We start from the raw sequence: 14,188 nt of genomic DNA, 5'->3' as shown, positions 1-14,188 counted from the left end.
GGGAAAGAGAGGTCGACCCAAGAAGGGCTGGGAACCAATGCCAAGGACTGGATGGGGCTTCGACTGACCAAGCGCGGGGCAGAGTGGAGGAGGGTTGTTACAGCGGCCTTGGGACTGGCTTGACTTGACTGGAGAGGCAATGGCTGAGGGTTACGTGGCTTGCTGGCCAGTGGCTGGAAGGAAGAGGTCCAGAAGAGCAGAGCAACCCTGAAGTCAAAGTAGAAAGTAGCAGAAAAGCAATGGAGCCGGGTCAAAGATGCCGGGAGCAGTGCCGTCTCGGAGATCAAAGGGATAAAGGGATATGCCATGTCGTTCTTTGTAACTCGGCCTGATCCCGTAATCGCGGCATTAGCTGCACCGAGCAGCGCAGCCCTGCTGATGTCTTGCAAAAAGCAGCTGTCAGGATTTCCAAGACCATCGATAATGGCTAAGGGATGAGTCTCCAGAGAGGTTTAAGTTGGAAGCAGACCGCAATCAAAGGCAGAGCCCACAACAGGCTGAGCTGTGCCGCTGCGGAGCAGTGATTAGGAGGGTGAGACAACTGGATTAGACGGAGAGAATAACGGGCAGCGGGAAGCCTGGTGCTGGTGAATGGGAGGCAGCGCAAGAGGACACGCAGGCCTGCCCCGAGCCTCTTGCCCAACGCGTTTGCCCGTGGAAATCTGCTCACGCCGCCCCTGCTTGGCAAGCAGCTTCTGGTTCACCTAATCGTACTCTTGGCAAAAGAGCACTTCATCGGCCCCCGAGGGCTCTGCCTTCGCATCGACAGGCGCCACGGTACCAGCTCCCCGGGTCTGTCGCGCCCTGCGTCTACTAGCCCTAACCAGGCTTCCCTGCGCAGCGTTTCTGGAACGGGCCGCAGCAAGCAGCTCTCGCCCGCGGTTTGTGAGTCAGGTTTCCGAGGGCTGCTCTTCAGCATGAATCTGCGTCAAATATTGGGAGCTGTCAAAATAGTCAGGCTTAAGGACTACCCCCTCCCCGCGCTGCGGAGGGGGCGGCGTGGTTAAAATGTCTGGGAAAACGAGGCAGGTGGAAGCATGAGCTATTAAACGATCCTATTTGCATAAGCTGTTGAGTGCAATCACTTTAGCAAAGTCCAGTGCTCCCCGAGGTACTTTATGGAGAGGGGAAGTACAAGGAGATGGAGTTTGGGGAGCTGGGTGAACTGGGAATTGCAACTGGTTCCCTGTTTTAGGAAGACGGGCTTTTTCCCATTGTAAAAATGCTCTTTAGTGCCTGGGCCCTGGTACTTAATACTGGATGTGGCGCTGCAAGTAGGGGAAGCCCTTGCCCATGGAGCCAGGCTAGCTGCGGTGGGAGGAGCGCGCGTGGCTCCAGTCTGCTGTCTGCCACGCACAGGAGCCGACAGTCGCCGTCTCTCTGAGCCGTCGTGGTTGACTTGGATGGAAACTCCTACCCAGCTTCATCCCTTCCCCTATTCGGGGTCGCTGTGTCGGCACGCTCTACCTTACGTGCTACACCCATGGGCCGCAAAGGCCACGTGCCTGCTTCAGTGCATCTACCCCCTCAAATAAACGAGCAGACAAGGAAGGAACTGCACCATTCATGGTTTATTGGGGGGATCAAGAGCAAGAGGCTGTCGTTGTCCTGGAGGCATCTGCCTGTTTGTGCAGCGGGGATGCCGCAGGAGGCCTTGGAGAAGGAGAGGGGACACAAGCACAGTCGGTGCGTCCCAGGCCTCAGCCATCATCTCAAACCCCTTGTTTCCTGCAGAGCAAAACAGGGGCAGTGAAGAGGAATGACCCAAAAGACTTGGCAAAATGCTTGACGTCCTCAGAGGGGCTTGTCCGATCAGACCAGCTCTCGCCAGGGCGCCAGGGGAAAGCTAGGCAGGGCACCCCATGGCTTTATAACAACGCTCAAGAACAACAGCAAGGTGTGGGGGTGCAAAGCCTCGCAGACCCCTTGCCCAGGCCGGCTTCGTCCGGGAGCAGTGTGTCCCACATCTTGCCTTTGCCCTGGGCTCCAGAGAGAGACGGAGGAGACCGAGCCCCTGCCAGCGCTGCCTCTGGAAGAGCAGCAGGTTCGCCAGCCCCGAGCACCCCAAAATAAATACGCCAGCTGTCCCCATTGTGGGCTGGGCGTACAAAGCAGCATGGCTTCAAAATGATGACCACTTCTTTATTCCCTTTCAGTCTCTCTTTTAGTTTGAGCTTCCCAGGAGCCCAGAGGGACACAAGCTTGAGCTTTCTTCTGTAACCAAGAGGGCTAAAAATGGAGAGGCTCTTCTCCTGAAACCTCCGGCTTGAGCTGAACACCCCCCGAGCTCAGGGTCCTGCCCCCCCATACCAAGGGATCACCCCATGACCTGCTGGTCACCGTACTGACGGGCGAGCGCAGCCTGCTGCGGTCTCGGGGGGGGGCGGCACTTGTACACGGCACGATGGGATGACGGGCTGGGCATCGGCTCATTAAACAAAATCACTGCGTTAGGATCTCCCTGGAGAAGGTCCCGTCCTGCCCCAGACAGGGCCAGGAAGAACAGCTGCACCAAGGGGTATGCTAGCGCCAAGCACGCACCCTCCCTGCAGATGGGAAATGGCTTACCGCTTCTCGTCCAGGTCAGTAACGATCCCCTGCAGAACAGCGTCTGCCACGTTATCCAGCATCTTCACGGTGTCCTCCGCCATCACAGCATTCGCCTCGGCAGTGCCTTCACCGACAGCAGCTCCTGAAACACAACGCCGTGGCATACATTTCAGGAGGGCAAATCAGACGTTACAGCCCTCACCTTGCAGAAGGGAAACAGTCCCAGCTGCGTGTTGGGGGGAGCAAGGCAGGAAACATTAGAAGGAACAAGTCCTGGCCCCTTGCCTAGGTGTTATGTTAATGGATCCAGGGCCTGGGAGGTCTTCCCCCCGCACAAGGCATCCCTGGAAGGCATGGAGTCGCCAGCAGCCCCGGACTCGCTGACAACTTCTGGGGTTACGGCCGTGGGAAGGGACAGGAGAGGATTCCCCCGCGCTGGACCCGTTTGGGCCACAGCTGGTGCAGGTCTGAGCTCTTCGGGCTGGTCCTGCGTGAGTGTAGGGATCAGACCAGAAAAGATGCCCCCCTCAGCTCAGAAATGCACCCCTCAAAATCTGCCCCTCCTGTCTATACCCAACGTCCAGGCTCTTTGGGGCTCTTTGCAATGAGCACGTGGGTGCCGCTGCGCAGGCCAGAGCCAGCACTCAGAGCATCCCTGCACTTACCAAAGAGGCAGAGAAGTGCCAGGCTGAGCAGTACAAAGGCTCCTGCTCCTTTCATGGCTGGATACTTGCTTGTTCGGTACGGAGACAGACCCTAAACGCTCCGGTCGGCTCTGACAGGCACGCAGCAGCCGGGCCCGGCATATTTATAGAGCTGTGAGCATCCCTTCCCCTCTGTTCCCGTGTGACCCTCCGCCTGGCACTGCTGGCATGGAGCGTGTTCTCTCAGGGCAAATTCAATCCTGTGGGAACAGGACCTGTGCACGCTGCGCCTGTTTGCTCTTCCATGAGGTGGGGGAGCACTTGCTTTGGGAGCCCGGGACCTGCAGGGTCTGTAGCTGGGAAACCCAGACCCCGGGTTCGAGCTGCTTGCTTTTATTTTCCTTCCTCCCTGTTTCCATACAGTCACTCCTGTGTCACTGAGTGTGTGTGTGCATGCGGGAGCGTGTGTGTGCACATGTGTGTAAGTGCATATATGTGAGCGTGTGTGTGTGTGTGCATGTGCATCATGTCCTGTAATGGGGCACGGGGTGGGTGCCCTGGGAGTCCTGGGTCTGACCACTAGTCAAACAGTGATTGCCGTCCACGTCGACATTTGGGGTTGTTAGAAGCAATGGAAAACCTGGCTTAAGGAACTGGGCTTATTTGGTCTGGGGAAGAGAAGAATGAGTGGGGATTTGATAGCAAGGAGGGTGGAGCTGGGCTGGTCTCAGTGGGGGCAGATACAGGACAAGGAGCAATGGGCTCAAGCTGCAGCAAGGGAAGTTGAGGTTGGATAGTAGGAAAAACGTTCTGACTAGGAGGGCAGTAAAACACTGGCATGGGTTACCTAGAGAGGTGGTGCAGTCTCCATCCTTGGAGGTGTTTAAGGCCCAGCTAGACAAAGCGTCTGGGATGATGCAGTTGGGGCTGGACCTGCTTGGAGCAGGGGTTGGATTAGATGTGACCTCCTGGGGTCCCTTCAACCTTCATCGTCTGTGAGTCTATGACTTTCCTAATATCCAACCTCAACTTCCCTTGCTGCAGCTGGAGCCCATTGCTCCTTGTCCTGTATCTGCCCCCACTGAGACCAGCCCAGCTCCATCCTCTTTGCAGCCCCCCTGCAGGGAGGTGAAGGCTGCTATTCAATCCCCCTCGGTCTTCTCTTCTGCAGACTCAATCAGCCCATTTCCCTCGGCCTCGCCTCACCAGTCCTGTCCCCCAGCCCCTAACCATTTTCATGGCCCTCCACTGGACTCTCTCCAATGTGTCCACACCCTTTTTGTAGCAGGGGGCCACAGCTGGACACAGGACTCCAGATGTGGCCTCCCCAGTGCTGAATAGAGGGGAAGAATCACTGCCCTCCATCTGCTGGCAGCGCTCCTCCCAGTGCAGCCCAGGATGCTGTTAACCACCTTTGCAACAAGGGCACACTGGCTCATACCCATTTTACTGCCCACTGCCACCCCCAGGTCCTTTTCCTTAATAAAAAGCCGCACAATCATCCCTGCCTGTGTGCACTGTAGGGACACGATGCAAGGTAGAGACTGATACTTCGCGTGGCCTGCTGAGTTGAAATCGGCTTGCAGAGCTTTGTGTAGTTGCCCCATCCCACCTGCATTTAATGCCCCCTCTCACTATTGCTCATGAGACTACAATGCGCCGTGGGAGTTTTGCTTCTGCGGGAGCCTGAGGGCAGATGCTGTGTACTGAGCACCAGGGCCACGTCCCTCAACACAGCCCCTCGGGGCCGTGCCCGCATTCAGTCCTGCTCTGGCTTTGCATATCCGTGTGCAGCGACGTGGAGCCCCCACGGCAGGAGCAGGGTGTGCAGGCTGCCTCGTGATCCCGTGATGAAACGGCTTCACCTCGGAGCTTCAGAGCCGCGAGTTAAGCCCTCGGCATCGCGGTCAGGCATCCCACGGTGCCTCGCTCCACGGCTGTGGGGTCTGCAGGCTGGGACGTCTTCTGTGGCACCTGTTGGAGGGCAACAGCATCCTTGAGTTTAGGGTCAATCTTATTCCTTGTTTCATCCTCTTATTATCATCATCGTTTCTATTATTATTGCTAACTGCGGAGTTCAAAGCCTCATCAGGCATCACGGAGGAAGCAATCTCCATCACTGTGAGTCTCCCGGTAATTAGCTAGCCTTTCAGTGGTCTTAAAGTTAGGCAATGACTTCATTATAAGGTTGATCATTTATTTAGTTGGTCTAATCAGAGATATCACATGGATCCAAAGAACCTTGTCTGCCTTATTTCCTTAGGCCAACACGGCTACAGCCAACACTGCTGGGGCTGACAAGGGCACGGGAGATGCGTGTCCCGGAGAGGGTGTGGGACGTGCCGCGAGAGCGGCGGGTCCCCGAATGGCTGATAGTCGCCGGTCGAGTTGCTTCTCCAGCGGCCCCTCCACCACGTCCCCAGGGTCCAGGTTTCAGCAAGACGAGAGAAGGGAAGCCCTTGTAGATGGGGCGGGTGGAAGAAGAGGCAAGTTATCGAAACAGATACGTCCCCAACGAGATCCTGCTGCAGCTGCCAGACCCCCCATGGGGATTTTTTGGAACACGCCTTTTTTTTTCCCTATGTGAAAAGCAAAAAAATTGCTGCTTTTCTTTCCTGACATGAGTGAGAGGGCTGCTCTTGTCAATTCATTTCAAATGCTCATCTCTCATAAGGATATGATTTTTAAAAAAACAACAAAAAAACCCAATTGAAAAGAGAAAGTAAAAAAAGAGAGAGAGCGACCCGTAGAAAGACTCCTTTACAAGAGAGCTGCCTGGTTCATCTGAAAAAGATAAGCACTGCATGGATATTTAATAAACCTGCTTCCGGAGACGCAGCGGGTGGTAATGCTTCGTATAATGGCGCTGTTGGCAGCCTCAGACTCTACATAATCCTCTTTTTCCTCTAATTGTCATGAGCCTGGAACGCGTCTCTCTCTTCTCGGCGGCCCCCTGAGGGGAAATCCATGCTCAGAAGAGGGCGGACGGGGCTGCGTAGCCAGCGGTCAGCGTGGCTCCAGGCCAGGTCTCTTCAGGCGTGTTGCTTTTCACCCTCAAAGGGGGATTGGAGAGTTGCTTCCTACCAAAAACACCCTAGGAACAGGCGGAGCGGCTGAAACCACCCAGCCGTGGCCTCACGGGAGGGCAAACCGGGTGACCTCCTGCGGCCCCACACTTTAGGGGTCCCACTTTTTTGGGAGGGGATGTAATTCTTGCAAGGAAATGGCTCTAATTGCATTTTAACACTCGGCTATTTATCTAATTCCCCCAAAGAATATTAAAAAGCTCCACAGTACAACTGTGGTGGGTTAATATTGACCTGAGGACATACCGCTAATGACTCTCTTGCCCTAAGGCCACCACTGGAGCCACCAAGTGCCAGCAAGGCAGCGATCCCGGTCCCGAGGCCCCGTGTCCTTCAGGTGAAACGGCCAGCTAGGCTGGATTTGCTCGGGCCCTTCGGGAACAGGCAGACTGTGAAGTGAATACGGAGTCCAGGTGCTCCACGTGCATTACTTCAGGTCACCCAACTTGGCCCCCTCCTCCATTTCATGACGATCCCTCACTTCAGTGCCATGTAAGAGTTGCTATTTCCAATCCGCTTAATGTTCGCCAGGCCTGAGCTTGTACTGTTTTAGTTTCTTAACCAAAATGCCCCTTTCCTTGCCTGGCAGCCTCACTGGTTTTGCTGGGCGGGAGACTGAGTGCCTGCATGCAAACTCATAAGGAAATGCAAAAGGGAAAGAAGAAGAAGAAGCAGAAGAAGGGGAAGAAGAAGAAGAAACAGCAGCAGCATCAGAAGAAGAAGAAGAAGAAGAAGAAGAAGAAGGTCTGTCTGGCAACGCTGCTCGTGGGCTGAGCCCAGAGCCGAACGTCTCCATGGACTGCTGGGGCCGGTGGTGTGTGATTGGTATTGGTACGTGGGTGCAGGAGCTGGATGGGCAGAGGCAGAGTTTAGGCTGCTCGGCCCCTCCTGGTTTCTGGTCTGGGTTCGTTTCAGGGGGATCTTGCCCAATTGCAAACCCCATTTCTGCACAGGAAAGGGTTTCAACCTGCGGGCCATGGACCCCGGGGGTCTGCAGGCTATGTCTAAGAGGTCCGTGAAAGAGGACTACGCTCAATCAAAGTATGTGTGAATGCCCACACTTAATCAAAAGAGCTCCATGCCACCATTCAAAACTTGCAAAGGGGTCCGCAAATGAAAAAAGGGTGAAAACCACTAGTCTGGGCCACTCTGCAGTGCCCCTCACAGCGAGGGAGAATAGGGCCGAGGGAGTCTTTATTTTGCACGTGCTTATGCACACAAATGTACGCACGCACACACCTCAGTTTAGCGTGACTTGGTCTGTTTAAATCCCGACCCCGCCGACCCATTTGTGAAATGGCAGGTCATTTTAGGCAGGCTTTGTTCCCAGTTCCCCTTCCCCCCGAGCTCCCTTCTCTCCCTCCTTGCAAGTGAATTGCAAGCTGCTGATTATATCCCTCCTCGATTTCTGAGCCCCATCAGTCACAAAGGGAGAAACTCCAGAAGCCCAGGCTGCAGGAGTCCTTTGTGCTAATAAAAAATAAAGGCAACCGGCACCTGCGATGCTGAATACGCTTTATTAAATATGCAAATCTGGGGGCCGTAGCATGGACAAAGCTTCTGGAGACCGGCAGGCCACACGTGTTCAGACTGCACAAGTAGCTTTATACTGCACGCAGGGAAGGGAAGGGCATCTATTGTCCAGCACTCTCCAGTTTGCAAAGACCTCATTCATTTTGCCTGAAAAGAAAAGAAAGAGAGAGGGTGGGTTTGGGGGATGTTTATAGCAGAACTAGTCCTGCAGCGGTCCCCGGGGTAGGACACGGCTGCCCGTTCACTGGTTAGTCAACCTCTTTCCTCCAGGGCAACGAGCAACCTTTGGGGTCGTCTCGTGCTGCGCCAGGATGTCGGAGCACGGCTCCCCCCAGCAGCGCTGAAGCGGGGGAAGGAGCCAGCAGCGAGCGTGGCTATCTGCTGCGGGGGTGGAAAGCTGTCAGGCATGCGATTAGTAGAGCTGAGCACCACGTTATGCCTTGCTTTACAGAGAATCATGAGCCGATGGCACCAGGGGCTCTTCCCGCAGCGGTGGGGCAGGCCTCCAAGACCTCTGCAAAGCGCCCGGTGTTTCAATCCGGCGGGCAAAGTAGGGGAGAAATGACCGTGTAAATTATAGACCGGGATTTAGCCCCCAGTTCAGACAAGTCATCAAGCCCGTGCCTCCATTAAACAGATGAGTGGCTTTAGGGCCTCGTTAAGAACCACGCGGCTGTCGAGTGCCTTCCCCGTCCCGCCACCACCCAGAACATCCCACAACTCGGGGTTCACCGTGGCGTTGCCGTACACCCGCAGTGCTACGCTCGGTGCGTGACCTGGGGCCATCGTTCGCTACAGAAGCCTCTTCTGGCTTATTTGGGTCTGAACGAGCTGGAGAAGGTGGGGTTTTCAGTCTATTATTTTATCATCTATAACTCCACCACCTTCCAGTCTGTTTATCAGGATCATTTGAGGTGACCGGGGAAGACCCCTCACCCAGTCTGCCTGGACGCCCATGCATTACCTGTAAAGACTTCCCAGTGAGTCTGTCCAGGGCTCGATCAATGCTAGCCTCAATATCGCTCCTGCACCGCTTGAGTCCAGTAGAAATGTCCTCGGTCGCATCGGGACTCTCTTGGCTAAGAGCAGCCTCTAAAACGACCAAGAACAAGGAGCTGCATCCTTCACTGCACACACAGGAGCAAAGCCCTCAGTGGTACAACATCCAAAGCCATTGCAATAAAATAGTCCGGCAGAATAAAAGAGCTTATCGCCTTCCAAAATTTGACCAGAAGACATAGTTATTCAAAGTGAACGCTGGCGGGCCCACGCTAGCCCGCCCTACCCTAAATCTGCACCACGTACTGCGGAGTTCACAGTCTCCCATCAGTGCACCAAGCCCTCAGCACCTCAGGTCAAGGCCAGGCTGGGGTAGACCACGGCACCATCCGGACCTGACACTTCACCAGCGTGGATTTACATCCAAAGTGACACGTTCAGAAAAAAGCCGAAGGTAGGAGTTTCCATCCGAGACAACCACGCGGACTCATCCAACACGTGGCTTCCCAGCAAAGTTCCTGACCAGGTTGTGGCTAGCTCGGTTTTGAACATAAAGGATGGGTTCCTCGTGCGTTGTCCTTAAGACACGGTCCTGTAATGAAGCAAAGCACGAAGCCTTGGTTGCGGGGCTGGCAGACACCACGTTACAGCTTACTTACCAAAGCACCAGAAAAAGGCCAAGGAGAGGAGCAGGAAGGCGGCTCTTCCCTTCATAGTGGAAGAGGGTGAGTGTTTTTCTGAAGCGGTTAGAAAGGTTTGTGCCCACCACTGCCGTGTTAGCAGCTGGGACTGCTGCTGTGCTTATATCTGTGACCGTGGCCTCCCACATGACTCTCACGTGGCACTGCTGGCTGGAGTATCCAGGACGTGTTTGCTTAAACCATGTCGAATCTGGGTTTTTTGGATAGTAAATAGCTCCCATCACTGTCATTCTCATGGGAAAGCCGGCTCCGCTGGAGCTGTCCCGTCGCTGCTGTGCCTGCAGGCAGAGCGCTCGAGGCAGGCATCGCCCGCGCCGCCTGCCCGGGAGACGAGCTCGGGCCACGCCAAATGAAGACACTCTGGCCGACCTGCTGCGTGGACGGGCCAAACTTGGCCAGCTGCAGACTGGGCTCTGGTGGGCGCTTGATTAAGAGCTGCTCTTCTAGTGAGGGCTGCAGTTTCTTTTCTGCCATCATCGTCATTATGTGCAGGCCCTTGGCCATTGCTGTCCTACCGGTAATGAGGAACAAGCAAGTTTCATGGTCGTTAGGGGACGGAGGGACCTTATCAGGTCCAGCCCCCCCGCACTTGGGAGGACAGACTGCTGTTCCCAGCAAGGTGCAGAGAGAGTGGAGATTTCGATCATTTAAAAGGGCAACGGCCACTCTCCCAGCTTGAGGAGCAGCCCCAGGATGGGTGGGACTTTGCCAAGTGTTGGTGTCTGGTCGGGGGGCACTTAGGGCACACGTGGAAAAAGTGACTTATGTCATGTCTGCAATGGTCTCAACATCGATCCAGCACATGCTTCTGGTGCAAGTCATTTGGGCTTTTCAGGCGTGTATCAAATCTGCCCTGGGGGAGGGCAAATAAACCCCAGCCGGTGACACTTAGGTGTGAGAGGACGTGTGGAGGCCCGGGAGATTCCCCTTACCCTAAGCACTGAATGCTGAACTCAATGGGGGACTTTTTGGGGTCCCCACCACAGAAAGGATGTGGAGACGTTGGAGAGAGTCTGGCGGAGGGCAACGAAAACGGTTGGGGTCTGGGGGCAGGACTGGTGAGGAGAGGCCGAGGGAAATGGGCTGATTGAGTCTGCAGAGGAGAAGACCGAGGGGGATTGAATAGCAGCCTTCACCTCCCTGCAGGGGGGCTGCAAAGAGGATGGAGCTGGGCTGATGATCTCAGTGGGGGCAGATGGCAGGACAAGGAGCAATGGGCTCCAGCTGCAGCAGGTTGGATATTAGGAAAAACTCTCACTAGGAGGGTTGTAAAACACTGGAGCAGGCTCCCCAGAGAGGTGGTGCAGTCTCCATCCTTGGAAGTGTTTAAGACCCGGATAGACAAAGCCATGGCTGGGATGGTGCAGGTGGGGCTGGTCCTGCTTGGAGCAGGGGGTAGGATTAGATGGGACCCCTGAGCTCCTTCCAGCCCTCCTTTCCTAGGCTTGGCTGACACCAGCTCTTCTGCCGGCAGTGAGTTCATTTTCCACCCTGGGAAGTTTAAAGCAAGCCTGACACCGCTCTGAAAACGGCACTTACAGAAACCAGAGGGACGAGGGCAGGAGACAAGAGGATTTGTGGGAATCCTTGTTGGACAGCCCGGCCCGGCGTGCCCCTGCGTTCTGGTCGAGGTCCCACCAGGCACCGCGTGACGCGCTCCAGCACGCACGTCCAGCAGCGCACGTGGCATGGGTGACTGGACAGCACTCGGTCCCATACGCTGCTGCCCAGCGCGATCACAGGGTTTCCAGGCAATGCGTACCTCCATCGCACCGGGACGATTCGGGGCTGTGGTTCACCTAGCCGGCAGCACAACCCCAGCAGGCTGCGATGGACCTGCCTGCCGACACTTCGCTGTTTTGCCTTGGGCACATTTGAACCCCCGCCTGACACGGCTCTGCTGGGAACCAGGCAGCTGTCAGGAGGCTCATCAGTCTCCCACGCTGGGGGCTGCCTGGGAAATGTTCTCAGCATGTGCTTTCCTCCAGGCACATCCACGCAGGAGCTTCATTTCCTAGGGAATTCAGTCTAGGGTCAATATTGACACCTGGGAATGGTCTCGGGGGCAATTCAGAGCCTGGGGGAAGCAGGAGGAGGACACGTGGCTGAATGCACCTGCATGTCACAGGGACACTGGGTTATTGAGACCATGGACAAACAATGTGTTTGCACCCGTGTCGTTGGTACCAGGCTTGGGAAAGAACCAGCCACACGTAACCCCCTAAAGCAGGGTAATTTTGCTCAATCTGGCATAGAATAACTCTGGCCAGAATCAGGGTAAAATACTGCTAATTGCACCCAGCCGGTTAGGGGTCATCTCACGGTTGCACCTGCTCCCCGCTGGAATTGCTGCCTGCTCTGTGCTGCTCCCCCGGGGAGCTCGTCTGTCCAGGCCTGGCCACGGGTAACTCATGCTACAAAACAGTGGGGGATGGGAGCACCCTGCCCTGGATGGGTGCTAGCCATAGGGCAGCACGTTGCATGGGCACATCTACACATGCACATTTACTGCACAGTAACAAAATTACTGCGCAGTATGGGTGCACATCTACACATGCACACCTGCACTGTGCAGTAAATATGCTGGCTTACACTGATTTGAGTGTAAATTTGATACCTGCATCATGCAGGTATCATATTTATGCCCGATTCGTTATTGCACAGTAACACATGTGTAGACACCCTACTGCGCAGTAATGCTATGTGTGGACTGACTTGGGACTAACTTTAGTCTCAGGTCAATCCACACGCAGCATAACTGTGCTTTGACGCCTGCACATGTAAGCACCGGCCTATTCCCGCTTACTGCGCAGTACATCTAAGCCAGCGTAAATGCACGTGTAGACATGCCTAGCGCTAAGCTTCACTCGCTGACCTCGGGACTGCTGTTCTCAGGCAGCGACGGTTTAAAGGCTAGTTTGAATGGGAAATTGCAATCTCAGGCGAAATCCTGGATCCAGTCAAGGTGAATGGCACAACCCCCAGGGGCTCCCACTTCTCTCCCTCCTCTTTTCTCACCCATTGTATTCAAATCACGCCCGTCCCTTTACACCCTGCTCTGTGCTGTCTGATGAAGTGAGCTCATTCACGAAAGCTTGTACTGTGTCTCTATCTATAGATTATTTAGTCAGTCTATAAGGTGCCTCCCTGCCCTGCTTAAAGCATCCTGAGTGACAAGGTTCATGGTGCCTTCCCCTCTTCACGGCTGGAGAGCAGGTGCTAACACCACTTTCTGCAGGGTTCATTCTCAAAGCACCTCGGACTCGCCCTGGCCTGTTTCCTGCAAGCAGGGGTTGAAATAGCTACCCAAGGGCCCCCTGGCAAAGGAGGCAGCACTCGATCCCCGCAGCTCCCCCAAGTGCTGCATCCGGAGCTGGCCCAGGCTGCGTCTTCCTGGGAAGACGCCAACAGGATCGGTTGCTCAGCTTTGGCGTAGCATGGCCCGGATCCCGCTCCCGATGCTGCCCGCACCCAGAACAAAACCTCTCCCTGCCCAGATGAAGCCGTGGCTCCCTTCAGCGTTGCAGCATTGCATTTCTCTTAGCATAGCTCCGTTTTAGCAGCAAAGCACACACCCCTGCAGCCGGGGCTATAGCAGATGGCCTTTTCCTCTCTGTGAAAAAGCCTTTGGGGCAGTCCCATTTCTGCTCTCTGGAGCCGGGACATGTCCTATCCACGGGGAGATTTTCACTTGGCTTCAGGAAAGCTTAGCCCTTTCCCAGCTGTATCCCTGCATGCCTGCCGGGTGTCACCAAAGCACGCGGCCTTTTCTCCAACCTCCTCTGTGACTCCCGGGTGATGGAGCAGCCCTGCGAGTTCAGGCGCTCGGTGCCAAAGGACCAGCTCAGGGCTGCCCAGAGCTGGGCTCACGTTAATTATAAGGAGCTGGGCAGAACCTCGGGGAGCCCGAGGCTTGTCCATATAAACCTAGGGAGGTATTGGGGGCCCTCTGGGTCCTTTGCCAACCGGGGAAAAGTTGGCATTGTGGTGCTGCAGCTTTCAGGGAGGACCGAGCTTCTACGTTTGGATGGTTTTCTACACCCCTTTCCCACCGCCGAAGTTTGGGGTGCGTCCTCCTATGATGCACACAGCATCTCTCAGGCTCATGCGTGTTCCAGGACCCCTCTGAGGACGAGATCCCCGCCTGGGAGCTGGGAGCTGAGCCTGCCAAGACTAAGTGACATGCCCAAGGTCACACGGCAAACCTGTGGTGCAGGGGGTGGAACCCAGACGCAGGCTACAGCCCTCCCTCTTCCTCCATCCTCCTCTCCCAGGGGATCGGAGAAGCAGGCGGGGGGTGGCGGGTCTCATACCATTACCAGCCAAGACTTAAACTATTACAGCGAGCGGTTTATAGGCACGGGGACCCACGGTGAGCCTCCGAGCCCTGTGTGTCAGGCTTCGTGCTGCTCATCTGCACGTGGGGGTCTGCACAAATGGAGCAGCTCCATCTGCGGTGACGATATTGCTCCTCGCGACACCATTTGCACGGAGAGCTCTGGCAGCTCCCAGCAGCCAGGCCTAACTGCTCTATAGCTCTCATAGATACCATAGACATTAGGGCTGGAAGGGACCTATAGAAGGACAACCCCCGGGTATCCCAGCCTGGACCAGGCCATTTCTAAGGATAAACCCTCAGCATTGTCTGTGCCTCAGCAGAAAGGAGACCAGCAAA

General features: G+C 55.5%; 2 long non-coding RNA genes across 2 annotated transcripts; both read right to left on the bottom strand.

The window, feature by feature from the left end:
• Window positions 1-1,553: 1,553 nt before the first annotated feature.
• Window positions 1,554-3,322, bottom strand: LOC102385327. The gene is made up of 3 exons (XR_325386.1): window positions 3,216-3,322; window positions 2,569-2,692; window positions 1,554-1,728 (listed from the first exon to the last, which is right to left on the bottom strand). It is a non-coding gene; the product is annotated as an uncharacterized LOC102385327 (long non-coding RNA).
• Window positions 3,323-7,778: 4,456 nt separating this feature from the next.
• On the bottom strand, window positions 7,779-9,578 carry LOC102385160. The gene is made up of 3 exons (XR_325385.1): window positions 9,472-9,578; window positions 8,778-8,905; window positions 7,779-7,960 (listed from the first exon to the last, which is right to left on the bottom strand). It is a non-coding gene; the product is annotated as an uncharacterized LOC102385160 (long non-coding RNA).
• Between the last annotated feature and the right edge of the window lie 4,610 nt (window positions 9,579-14,188).

The sequence above is a fragment of the Alligator sinensis genome, unplaced genomic scaffold, assembly GCF_000455745.1.
Source record: "Alligator sinensis unplaced genomic scaffold, ASM45574v1 scaffold1170_2, whole genome shotgun sequence".
Lineage (NCBI taxonomy): Eukaryota > Metazoa > Chordata > Crocodylia > Alligatoridae > Alligator > Alligator sinensis.
This window is presented reverse-complemented; position numbering and strand designations above follow the sequence as displayed.